Genomic DNA, 14,059 nt, shown 5'->3' with positions numbered 1-14,059 from the left:
TCACATTGAAATTGAAGCCATTTCTCATGCTTTCTCTCAGTTTCGGGGCTGCAATTGCGTGTAAAGGAGGCGACTTGAAAATGAAACATGCAATCACCTTATAGAGGGTCTTCACGACGGGGTGCAACAGCTAGTTCTCCATTATTGTCAATTTACTGGACTTCTGAAGAAACCGATCGACATCGAAAATACAAACTGCACAGCTTAAGGCACATGAAGAGATCCGTGTGCTGATTGACTCAAAAATGTCCCTACAAATAATCCGCCGGGTTGATTTACTTGTCCGACCACCTCCCTCCGTCCCTCTTTGCTGTTAGCACAATTCTTTCAGTTTCTTTTCTTGTATTTTCCTTGCTATTTTACTGTTGCTTTTCCCCATGAGGAGATGGATCCACAACCGAAACCGTTTTCACCCTTTGTTTCTGCAGCGTCAGTCTGTATGAGGAGCACAACTTGCACAGCTCCAGTGGCGCAATCGGTCAGCGCGTGGTACTTATACAGCAGTGCACAGCGGAGTCATGTTGAGGTTGTGAGTTCAAGCCTCACCTGGCGCAGTATCTTCAGCTACTGAAAGCAACTGTCGAGTTTAGATACTCTTAGGTATTTGATGGAGATAAATTAACATCAAACGAACAAGTAAAGGTAAAGGTTTATTTCGAGTCACAATCAAAGAAGGCTCCACAGCTGAAACATTGTGTTTCCTTCTCTTTTCAGCATGGAATGTGTACCTCCAGTTGACCTGCACACAAATATATGAGAGAGGTCTACTGAGGTGAGTGGAGCACTGAAGACTTAATAAAGCTCTTGCATTAGATTCTGTTTTTGTTGTTCCCCAGATTTGTTTTTAAATGTTCTTTTTCTTTTGAAGTTGTTGCGTTTGGTTGTTTTTTTATAGTTGTTAGACAACTACAGGGATTTACCTAGGTTCCCGGAAGACTTCTCATTTTGTGTTTGTTGTGTTTTTGGGTTACAACTATTTTTTTTCTGTTAATAGGACCCCACGCATTACTCTGGGACTAGTTAACTTTAGTTCTTACATTGTACCTGAAATGACCTCAATAACTACTACTCTGTTTCCCTTTTTTTTAAAAAAAAGGCAAAACTGATGTTTGTTTCTCCTTGTTGCTGATTGGTAGCTACAACGGGTCAGTTGCAACAAACTTGGCCTCTGAAATTTGTCAGCAGCTCTGTACTGAACCTGTTCTCAATTGCAACAAACCTAAAATAACAGCAGCTGCCCATTAGATGTTACTGAAGTAGCAGACTAAGCGGAACAATAGATTACATTAGAACTGTCCTGAATGTAGTGGAAATAATATCGTCATTAAGTAATGAACTGATGCACCACTTGTTTGAAAATTATTTTTATATTTAACTAAAATTGCTTTCCAGACACTACAATTATTCACAAGGAATTTTATCAATACATATTTTATTAATAAAAGTGTGATATCTAAATAATAAAGTTTAATGTTATCTTTAACATTAGTACTTTAGTAGCTGTATTATGCTTTTGTGAATTTCCAGGTATCCCGGTGGAGAGAACTGAAATTAAGGAAATACATATTTAAAGGGGTGTAAGTCTTAAATTAGTTCTGTTACATCTGGGTGTTAATTGAATAGATTTGTTGTATTATGTAATTTGATTTGACTCTATACTTCTGTTTCTCATGAGATAATATTGGGGATTTGCAGATACAGATAATAAGTTGTACTATACAGGCAAATGTATGGTTACCTTAATGAAGAAACTGTTATCATTACCCTTTTCAACATTATTATTTAAGACAGTCTTTCAGAACAGTATTCTCGTATTAGTGGCTATAGTCTAATGATAACGGTGGTGAAACAGGCAAAATGTGTGGAAAGATTTGGAGATGGAACAGGAGACTCATACAGTCGATAGAAAGGTTGGGTAGGATTGCACACACCACCATGCCAGTGCTTAGTATAGTGGTTTAAAAACATAATAAGTGATTTAACAACATCAACTGCACTACTGAGAGCTCAGCTCCACTACTACTAATACATCGCCCCTTTTTGTCAATTAGATAGATGTGTTTTCTACATGTATTTAATTAGTGCTTCTTTCGTTTTAACTGATTTAAAATAGAATCTCTATAAAACAGATAAATGTGTATGTGTCGCGCTGAAATTCACACACGAGGGAAGCCACACGAGTAAGGAAAGATATCGCGTTTAGGAAGAAATCTAGGATGATGACCCCGCTGAATGGAAACAGCCTCATACATGAGTGGCATGTGCTCTACCACTGAACTGAACTCCCGACAACTACCTTTATCTGCAGCACTTTTAGGAAGAGTGAGGAGTCTACAAGCCCAGAAAACGTGAGGAGAATTCAGAACAGGAGGCTCTTCACCTTTCACTCAGCTTTCGTTGGACGTCTAAGTGAATGACTAATTTTCACTTTTTGATTAAAGAAAATAAAAAACACCTTTCTTCCAGCCAGATTCAAACCAGAGACCGAAGGATTCCTCACTGTTCCCACTATATTCCTCCGCTCTAACAACTGAGTTATCAAAAACACAGGAATCCCACCTTTTGTCATACAAAAAGCACAATGGAGTGCAGTGTTCCTATTTATTTAAATCCCAGTTCAAAATCAAATCTCATTCCCATAGTCCTGATTAGTTTAAATTTAAGCAATTAACCAGGCTTCTACTGTATAAACTTCTAGAGATATTACAAATTGTTTGAAGGGACATCATTTCAGATGGAAATTGACTTTTTTTCTAGTGGGATCACATTAAACCTTTCTTTTGGATGGAGAACAGGATCATTGTGAGATTCAAAACACATCTGTCTTTGCTTCTTTCAAGGATGAATGGATTATTGAGATGCAAACATTGGTTCAAATCAAAACAAAATTGTGCTAAATAGTACTTCTGTTTTTATTTTCAGCTACCAAAATTTAGCCTTAGTTGTAAAATTCCATATTAATATTCAATATTAAGTAGATTCAAACATGCACAGTAGAGAAACAGAAAAAATGAAGTAAATGTTTCACTAACATTTAAGTGCAACCTATTGATCGTCTTTGGCCAGTGAATTGCATAAGGCACCGCACAACTTTTACTGGAAGAAATACTGTGTGTTCTGAGTGGCTGCATCTGTATATAATGTTATTCAGATAAGTTTAGGTGGAGGTCAAATTCTAACCTCGTACTTCTGCTTCCCTGCTAATAACAGCTCTCTGGCTACAGAGGGTGCTGGGCACCTCTTTTCTATCCCCTCCCTCCACTGCAACACCACTGCTGCAGGATTTTCTCCCTGGGGAGGGGATGTGAAGACACTGATCTCTTACCAGCACTATGCTTTCCTCAGCCAGGGAAGTTAAACCCGAAGCACTGTGTCACGATTATAGTCCCCCCTCCTTAAGGGTGCTCCAGCCCTTTCACTCAAGACTTTATTCTCTGCACCTGTTTCCCATTCCCAGCCCACCTTAAAAGCCAGGCGCTGACGCTCATCCGGGCTCTGCATCTGATTTCCATATCGTGCGAGTCCGGGACCTGGAAGCGCCTGGTCCCATTAAGGTTTTAACCTCTGTTCCCGTTCCTGTTCCCCGTCCGCCAGTTCCGACCCGGCCTTCGTGGTTTTTAATTCTTTGTTCTGATGGATCTCCTGGTTTTGGACTTACCCTTGTGTTTTGGATATTCCCTAAGGACTACTCTTTTGGATTGTTCGCCTCGGCCACACCTCCCCCGTGCACCAGCGCACCTTGGACACGCCCCCCTGTCTTCAGCCCCGTATTCCTGCATGACGTTTCCCTAGTGTTCCCCCACTTCTTCAGATTGTGTCGTCCGCATAGGGTCCGGAAAGAACTGTTCGTTACACACTGAGCACTCAATACCTTGATATTCATCATCTGGCTACAGTATTAATATACTTCTTTACCAAGCTGCTGGATCTGTGAAGTTCTATCATCATGGAAACATTATTTGTATCAGGAAGTATGATGTGGAAACACAATGTACGTCCTTTCAAAAGCTCACAGCTGTACTACTCTAAAACATAATTCTAAATTGCTAGAGAGGAAAACAATCTTAGCTTGATACATTGTTGTGCAAGATTCTACTGTCATTTTCACTATTTTATTACTGACCAGGAAAATGACTTTTACCAGATCAATGAAAAGTAAAGCTTTATTTAAAAGGTTAATTCAAAGTGATACAGTACATTCAATGTGTAGTAAATAAATCAGATTAACAACATATTAAACATTTCCTCTGCAAATATAAAAAGTTAAATTAAACTAAAAGGAGAACCAGAAAAGCCACTGAGCAGGAATGAGACTTTCATTCTGTGTGTTCAGATGCCTGCTCAACAATCATCTTATCAACACTAGTCTTATTGTCTTATCCGAGTAATTAAGATTTAAAAAAAAAATCATTCAGCACAAAAAACAACAACATATACAGTAGGTTACATTCAGTCTTTGAAAAGCTCATTAGAAAGGAAGGGTCATCAGTTCAGATTGAAAAGTCTAAAATTTGAGCCTCGCTGCTGTGTCCTGGGTTGAATGGTGGTAAGAGTTATTTTCTTCATTTTTCTGTGTGTGAGATGCTTTTATGCATCTAAATATACAGATGCAATTATAATGTATGCAGATTATTTTCCATATGTAGCACTCTGTAAGTGGCAGTGACATGAAATCAGGCCAGATTAACTGATCATTAATTAATGTTGTATCTACTTGTTCTGATAATGACACACATCTGTAATCAGTAGACAAAGGGAAACAACAATCACAATTCAGTTCTTATCTCAGAATTGCAGGACATATAGACCTTCTGTTGTAGTGCAGTGTCTCTCAATGTAAAGGTATAAAAGTGCAGGTCAGTCTTACAGCCTGAGAGACACAGCAGGAGACACAGTAACAAGGTCTCACTAGGACAGTGACTGTGTGGGTACTGTACAGGTTTTCAGCTGTACAGTTACTGGATAATCTGAAATCAAACACCTCATAACCTACAGAACTACATACATTAAGGGAAATATAACAGTATTTTAACAGGGATGACTCAGAAACACAAGGCATATCATAATGGTATTGCTCAGTTAAAAACTCTAATCTGACTTCAGGACGAATCCTCTACAAAGCTGCACAGTGCTCTGACATAATCATACTAAGATCCTTTTTCAGAGGGTAGTGTGGTCAGGAGACTCCGACATCATCATAGTCACATCCATCTTCAATGGACTGTGTGGCCAGGAGACTCTGCACTTCAGGAGAAATGGCAGAGACACCTGCCAGAGACACACAGTCAGCAGAAGAGGTGAACAGGGTACAGAAAACAGAGTATTTCATACAGAAACAGACCCTCAAGATCTCATTACTCAAAGAAACAAGGTTGTGGAAAAGATATAAATTGTGTGAAGCATCTGTCAAGAGACAAAATACATGTGGCACAATCAACACTGAGAAACTTGCAATGGGCATTCTTGCCATTATGTGAAAATGTTAGTGAAAGAAGTCAATACTAGAATTTAATAATTATTAATTATTTACTGAAAGGATATATAGGAAATTATAGCTATGTTCGCCTTTTGTTTAGAGTGTACACATTTTGGAATACAAAAGTTTATTCCAAAAAATCACTAGTAACTAGCTTCTGATATCTGGGTACATTGCTTCAGACCTAGTAGCCCTTAATGTAAAAAGTCCCAGAAGTATGTCATGGCAAGAATAGAAAATTAAAAAATACAGAATATGTGCCCTCCAGATTTTTTCATATCCCCCATGAAACAGAAACAGAATCATCAAAAACAGATGTATGTCTTAGATCATGTGTCTCGCTTAAAAACATCTAAAAATGTTATAATGTAATTTCTATAGTACTGTACATAAAGTCCAGTAGAAATCATATTTATTTACATCCATGTAATATTTTGTAAATCCTCCCTTGTCAGGGATTACACTTACGGAACACCTCCTATAATAGACTGTTAGCATCTGGCACTTCTGAGGGGAGATTGGTGAATAACCTCATATGCACTCTTCAGAGAGCTCTCTGACTTTATCCATGATGACACATTTGTTGTGTTTAATCCCCTATTTCGGATGAGTATAAGTACTGTTACACATGCCTACCAGGGTTTTCAAATGCTCAGGTATTCCCTGCTGTATTTGTGTAATTGTTTAATTGTGAAAACATCCCAATAGGTACATTTAAATTTAGAAGAACAGCAAGTGAGATTAGGATAAAATCTTTCTTCCAAACTTCTGTTATAAACTCTATAGAAAACAGAATATATGAATAGGAAACACTAATAGAATAATAGATGTTTATTCAGAAATGTATTGTTTCTCAGCAGGGATTCCAGATGGGACTCCAGAGACTGAGTCAGACCCACTGTAAGAAACCCTCTTTCTCAATGTGCTGGGATTAAACCCTGAAGACCCCCTGCAGCTGAACCACAGTTAAGGTCTGGTCCTGGGTCTAGTTGACTTTGGAATGGTTCCCTGTGAACTATCTGAAGACCTGCTGAACCTCCCACGCCCACTGTGAGCTCCCCTGGCTTCCACAGCCCTCACCTGAGATGGGATCATTCTCATTGTTCTCCACATCATCATATTCAGACTGCAGCTCATCACAGAGGAGTTTTCCTGGGAACAAGAAAACAGTATTTTAGTAATTACTTACAGTATGTGTTTCACCTAGTAAATTAATTTCAACAAACTGCCATTTTCTTCTTCTACTTCTTACTTCTTGTGAATGTGGTTAGATTCTATATTTTAATTCCTTTAATTACTCCTAACTACGTCAAACTATTTCATCCTCTAAAATGAAAAGCTTACTCTTCCGTAGATACAGCTATCTGTCTCACACTATATCTCAATAGGTTGTAGGAAACCAAGAAAAAAAGGTTTGTAAATAAACTGTCCATTATTCAGACTAAAAATATTTTAATATCATTACTTATATGCAAAAAAGTGTAACACATTTAGTACAGTCTTGACACATATGAAGGCAAGTCGTCATCAATTGTATGTGTGGCTGTATAATTGTGTGTGTCTGGGGAATTGTGTCTAGGAAGATACAAATGAGGAGAATCTGGGGAAATATGTATCTTATGTTGACCACAGAGTGGCAACGTTTCAGTTTGATTTCACACAAATGAAAATATTTTAGACTATATTAAACACATATAAGATGGAATGGAATGAATTTGTTATTTTAGCTATAAAGAAATTGTTTGAAAGAATGCTAAAAAATTACATTGGTATTCTAAGAAAATAAATACTATGAATCTTTTCGCCATTAACAGTTTCACGGTGACTTTGCAGGTAACACGTCCATTTTGAAAATCATCTTTCGAACGTGATCAATATCTGAACCGGAAAAAAATAAAAAATGGCGAAAATCGAGAAAATCGGCTCTTTAGAAATTGGAAATATATTCGCGAGAGGAGTCCTTTTCTCAACGATTTACACTTTTTGCAGGAGTCACTTCTCCCAACGAACATCTGCAGGTTTCCGTAGTGTTCCTGCAAAGAGTGATCAATTTGAGACTGGCACATGTCCCGATTTAATTGAACAAAGCTAGATACGCATATTCTAATGCAGCCTTCATTACAAAACAGTTTATTTATCGAAAGCGTTTTATGTGAAAAAGAGTAAAACAAAAAAATATGGATGACAATCTTTTAAAGCTGAAGATTTTACTTATGAGAAATTGTCATCTTATGTAGATGCTTTTCAACCGATGCTTTTAGAACTTTGCTGTCCTTCCTGCATCATTTTCAGCCTTATAAACTGTGTGGAGGTAGCAATCACTTGCTATTTCTCAAATGCTTCCATCATTTTTCTTTCACGCTAGGACGCGAGTGTGTGCATGTGTTTGGTTTTCGTTTCACTGATTCTCATTGAAGATTTGGGAATTAACGACGAAAGAATCAGTAGCCTCGGAAAGCGGAAGCTTTGGTTCACAACGATCTTGAAGACACGCCCATGTAGAGCAGCGTGTGATGATTTGTACTACAAAAGACCAAGTGCTCAAAGTGACGTCCGCGTTTACCGTTGAGACATTTCATCTCGGGCGCACTTTTAGAAAGCAAAGATAGAGCAGTCGTGTTGAATCAGCAGAGTGGCGCAGCGGAAGCATACTGAGTACATAACCCAGATTGTCAAGGATTGTCAAATTCTCCAACAAATCTGTGATCTAGTTTTAAAATATTTTTGCGTAGTATAAATGAATTCTCCCGACAGCCAGTTAAAGCTACAATTCCTCACGTGAAAATGGTTTTCTTGGACATTGACTTAGGTACTTAATTTTTTACTTGTAGTTCCACACGAGTAAAACACACATATTTCCTGCAAAGTTCAAGAGGGTTAACGTGTTGCGAAGAAATCCCATTAATTGTTAACGGAGATTATGTTTACATCAGAACAATCTGAAGCGCATCCCTGAGTGGGCTTGAATCGCCAGCTCTTTGTTTAACAGCTGCACAGAGAGACACCCCCGTTGCTTTTCACCATTCACGTTTGTAGTTAAAGGAAATAAAATACTGGCATTTTCCTGCCAGCCCGCAGTATTTCTTCTGCACTGACGAAGAATAACCAAGAACTGTATTTAATCTTTCGCAGGCTGTAATTTTCAGAAAAAAAGAAGTGAATACTTGTATTAAGCTAAATCAAGCCGACGGAGATGAACTGCTGTTGTTTTTCTCCACTTTTCTTTAAAAGGAGAAAAAATCACTGGCATTTGTTGTTTTTTTTTTGCAATATTTCTTCTGTCCGGATAAGCAAGATTTGTATTTTATCTTTCAGAAGTTGTATGACGTTCTTGAAATTCAGAAACAACTTGTTCCAGAAAAGAAATGAACACTTGCTTCAAAGTTAATGAAGAAGTATATCTCTCTCGCTGCGTGTGCTCGTATCTGTCCATCTCTCTCTGGCAGTCTGTGCAGAGTATCTGAAGGGGATGTAACACCACTTGGCAAAGAAGAAAAATCCTCAGAGGCAGAATAACAAATCATTATTCTCTTCTCAGTCAGATTCACAGCTCAGACTCACACTCAGACAGAAGCAAAATTTGATTACCAATTTTCTGGAGTGGTGTCATCTTAACCATCTCCAGCTTAACACCAGCAAGACCAAAGAAATGATCTTCAACTTTCAAAGGAATAAGTCTCCGCTGAACCCTGTTTCCATCCAAGGTGAGGACATAGAGGGCGTACATTCCTACAAGTACTTAGGGGTACACCTGGATGATAAGCTGGAGTGGTCTGGTAACACTGACGCCCTGTACAAGAAAGGTCAGAGCCAACTCTATTTTCTTAGGAGACTCAGGTCCTTTGGTGTGTGTGGAACACTGCTACACATTTTTTATGAATCAGTGGTGGCGGCGGCCATCTTCTACGCTGTTGTGTGCTGGGGCAGCAGCATCATGACAAAAGATGCAAATAGGCTCAATAAACTTATAAAGAAGGCTGGCACTGTGTTGGGAATGAGCCTTGACCCCCTGGAGGTGGTGGCTGAGAGGAGAATGCTGACCAAGCTCACAGCCATCATGAACAACACCTCTCATCCGCTTCATGGGACTGTTACTGGGCAGTGGAGCACTTTTAGCAACAGGCTGCTCCAGCTACGGTGTTCAAGGGAACGTTTCCGCAGGTCTTTCCTCCCGGCGGCGGTCAGGGTGTATAACGCTGCCCTAGGCTAGGACTGTTAGCCCTTCATTTGCTCCTCTATGGACAGCATGTTTACTCCATTGTACTTTTTGGACAATCAGTCTGTATAAACCTATGCACATTTTGCACATATTTTATTGTTTTTACAGTGACTATGATCAGCACATTTTGCACACACCTACTGTATGTACTTATTTATTTATTTTTATTTATTTTGTTGTCTTTTGTTTTATAACTATTCTGATGTCTGTTTTGCTTGTCTTGGGCTGGACTGCTGTAACACATCAATTTCCCTACGGGGTTTAATAAAGTATTATCTATCTATCTAAGCTCAACTCCATACTGTTCTTTGTCCTGACAGTCCAGATCCAGAAGACATTCAGACAATCAGTGCTGCTACATGAATAATATCAGACAGAACAGCCTGAACTCAGGTCACATCTCCCCCTTTTCTCCTTCCTCCCAGCCTCTCAGAAACACAGAAGAGCTCCCAATTCTCCACTCTTTGAACTGGGCTCAGGGGTCACTGATCTGGCAGCTGTTGGCTCTGTTCCAGGTCAGAAGCAAGAAGCTTCTATTAACCCTTTCCAGGACCTCCAGCCCTTCTGTATTACTTTCTTTACTGTATGTCAGCCCCCAAACATGTTTCTAAGTGTTTTATAATGCAAGTGAGTGTGGAATGATTTTAGTATTTATTTTATAAACACCAGTATTGACACTCTGATCATCATATTGATTATTAGTAGCTGATGGTCCGATGGTTGTGACTACTATAGTGACCAGTTGACCAGTCTGTAGCTCTGAGCAGTGGGACTCAGATCACACAGAAGACCTGTCTGTGTGTGATCCACACCAGCCCTGGGATTCAGCTGCTCTCACAAGTGTCTCACAGACAGTCTTATGAATTTACAATTAGATGAAGTCTTGTAACAGTTATACAGTTCATTTAAATCATCAGACTACCTATGGAACTGAGAACTGGGTGGAAATAAAACCAGGATACACATTTTATCCTCTAGGATCAGGAGTCTGATCCTCCTGGCTTCTATACTCTGAAGATTCGTGTAAAACTGTTAAAAGCTCTTATTTCAGGGACTCGTGCTCGTTCTCTACTGCTCCACACGGGTACGCTTTGTAACACATTAATCTGCGAAGTAAACAAATTTTTTTTCCCTGTTTAATTAATTGCATTTCTTGGTTTGCCGCTCTCCTTCTCCAACTGTTATGATTCGCTTCTCTTCACAGCCCAGTATGTATTTTTTTTTGGGAGATGTTTTATCTGGAAGAAAAGCCCCCCGGGCTCCGGACAGGAGTCTCCTCCCGCGGAGACGCGCTCTGCTCTGTTAGAAAGAGCGCTGTGATGTCACAGACACCAGCAAAAGCGCCGGGATCAGAGAGGGAGACCGCGGGAGGCGCGCTGAGTGCACGGAGGAGAGTTATTGATCTCTGAAGAACCGTAGGATAAACGATTAACTTCACCGATTGGTGAGTACTGATTCATTTCCCATTCTTGACCCTGTTTTAAATATCTAGTAAACAGTCAATAAAGACTGTATCGATCAATTACCATACTGCGTTTAGTGTTAATAATGTTCAATCCAAAATTAAACAATGATTATTCATATTATTATTTAGGTAACTCTATCCTAGAGCTAGAAAATTATATTCCAAGTTGACACATGTATGTAAGTAACAGTTTAAATGCATTTTTTCCAGTGTTTATAAATCATAAGTATGGTAAACACGGCGACAGGCGTCACGTCACTGTGCGCGTCTAGGTGTCTCGCCTTCGTCACAAAGAGCGATGTGACGTCATGGGTAGCAACTAATACTAATACTAGTGTATTCATGTTAATATTAATGAGAGTACAACTGTTAGTTTTAATGCTAGTGTTCATGTGAGTATTAATGATGATAGCGCTACCGATAGTTTTAGTTTTAGTGTTCATATTCATGTTAATATTAATTATAATTATAGTGTTATAGTAGTAGTAGTGTTAGTTTTAATGATAGCATTAGTGTTATTATAAGTAGTTTGTGTCAGTGTTAGTAACAATGATAGAATAGTGTATGTTTTGGTGATAGTGTTACTGTTGCAATATTAGCAGTATCTGCACTAGTGTTAGTTATAGTGTATCTGTACCTAAGAGTGTATGCCGTGTCTATGTATGTATACGGTGTCTATGTGTGTGTCTGTGAATGTGTGTGAGTGTATATCTGTGAGTGCGTGAGTGTCTGATTGAATGTATAAATTTGTGTTGTGTCTGTGAATGTGTGTAGTGTCTGTGAGAATACATGTGTGTGAGTGTGTGGGTGTATATCTGTCAGTGTGTGTGAATGTGTGTGTAGGTGGGCTTGGGCTCCACTGGTGTGTCTGACAAAAGTGGCCCATCAACAGGTGTTGAGGTCCAGAGCCACTTACAAATAGAAACACTTTCTAGAGTCCAGACCAACACCCAGAGAGCTGTGAGTCCTCTGTTTTTATCACTATTAGTAGTAATGACAGTAGTAATTCTAACACGAATAATTGTTAACCGAAACAGCCATCAGAAAATATCGCCTTTGCAATGATGTCACTCCTCTTCTTCATGAATTTACTTTAGTGACAGGAAAGTTTTTGTGTCTGAGTGCCTGCTGCGAATAGTGCAACAAGCAATTTCTCTTCAATATTTTCTGGTGTGGTTATTTTTATCACATACGAAACATTATTCTCCTTATTAATATTTTACCTGCAAAGTCACAGTGAAACTGCTAGGGCAAATGAACTTTTTATGGATGGAAAACATTCAAAAGGTTTAATGGCTCCAGAGAAGGCTTGAACTCACCACCTCACCATGACTCCACTGTGCACAGCTGTGCAAGTACCACACACTGACTGATTGCACCACTGGACTTCCCTAGAAAAGCTCCTACACAGATTGTAAAAGTGGCACAAACGCAGAGTGAAACTAGGTTTCGGATGTGAATCCATCTCCACATGGGGGAAAGGGACAGTAAAATAGCAAGGAAAATACAAGAGAAGAAACTGAAAGAATTGTGCTTACTGCAAAGTAGGAAGAGGAGGTTGGACAAGTAAAACAGCTTTGCGGATAATGTGAAGTGACATTTTTTGTGTCAATCAGCACACACATTTATCTTCATGTGTCTTAAGGTGTGCAATTTGTATGGTCGTTGAATGAGATTGGTTTCTTCACAAGCCCAGTCAATTGACAGTGGAACGCTACCCGACGCACGACTTCATGAAGACTCTCTGTAAGGCGATTACATCTTTCAGTTTCAAGTTGCCTCCTTTGCATACAATAGTAGCACTGACACTAAAAGAAAGGATGAGAAATGGCTTTTATCAAGCGATCATAGCATTTGTTTGCCTGAGGATCCTTGTGTGCTGAACTGGCCTCTGGAGAAGTGTAGTGCAGTAAAAGAGAAGGTTTGTGTCACTCAAGACTGTAACAGAACTCAACTTCTTTTATGAGAGTAAATATTTCTGTTGCATCACAGTTCTTAGAATGGTGAAAACAGGAGCACTTTCTCAACATTTTTGACTGAAGTATTTAAAAAGCAAGAAATACTATCACTATGCAATCTAATGCAATTGAGCTCCTACAAATGTAGCAGTCTGATGAAATGACATACAGAATTAGGTGACAATATCGGAAGATGAACACAGAATTGAAATGCACAAGATTCATTTTCAGCAGCAAAAATGCACTCGATTATATTTTACAAGAAAGAAACCTTACATTCACCCACTACATTAGGAGAGAACAGTAGGACAGATAGTTAGTGTCACTGGACACTCCATCACAGAGGCCGATCTCTTCTCCTTCATTATGCTTACTTACACACTCATGATGAACTGTCCTCCAGCGATAGTCAGCTGGCATCACTGTCTCAGACATGATGTTCATGTACATAATATACCTTAATTGTACCTGGCACTGCATTATAATAATTTGATCAAAACAACTGATGAACTAACAATAATCAAATTTTTCTTTCCTTCTTTTAGTGGAGAAAGACTTTGTCCAATAAAGATGCACCAGGCACGCGGACACAGAGAAATACATTGAAAAATCTTCAGTAACTGCAGGAGACACATGCCTGTATGTTTCAAACGTTACTGACAATTGTTCTGCTTTCAATAATCACCAAACCACAAACAAATATTATAATCAGTTACTGCAAGAGAGAACAAACTGATTATTTTAACAATTATTATTATAATTTTAACTTAATAATACTTCCTGTCTATTTACAGTATATTTTACATTAGTGTTTCCTTCCTTGAAAAAACAAATCTTGCTGGTAAGAATGGTAAGAGCTTTGCTTTGAAGCTGCAACAACCTTGGTTTCAATCTGTGTTACTGTAGGACAGGAGTAGACTGAAGAGTCCCCTTGTGCTGTT

The sequence above is a fragment of the Atractosteus spatula genome, unplaced genomic scaffold (genome assembly GCF_055471065.1).
Source record: "Atractosteus spatula isolate fAtrSpa1 unplaced genomic scaffold, fAtrSpa1.hap1 Scaffold_54, whole genome shotgun sequence".
NCBI lineage: Eukaryota > Metazoa > Chordata > Actinopteri > Semionotiformes > Lepisosteidae > Atractosteus > Atractosteus spatula.
This window is presented reverse-complemented; position numbering follows the sequence as displayed.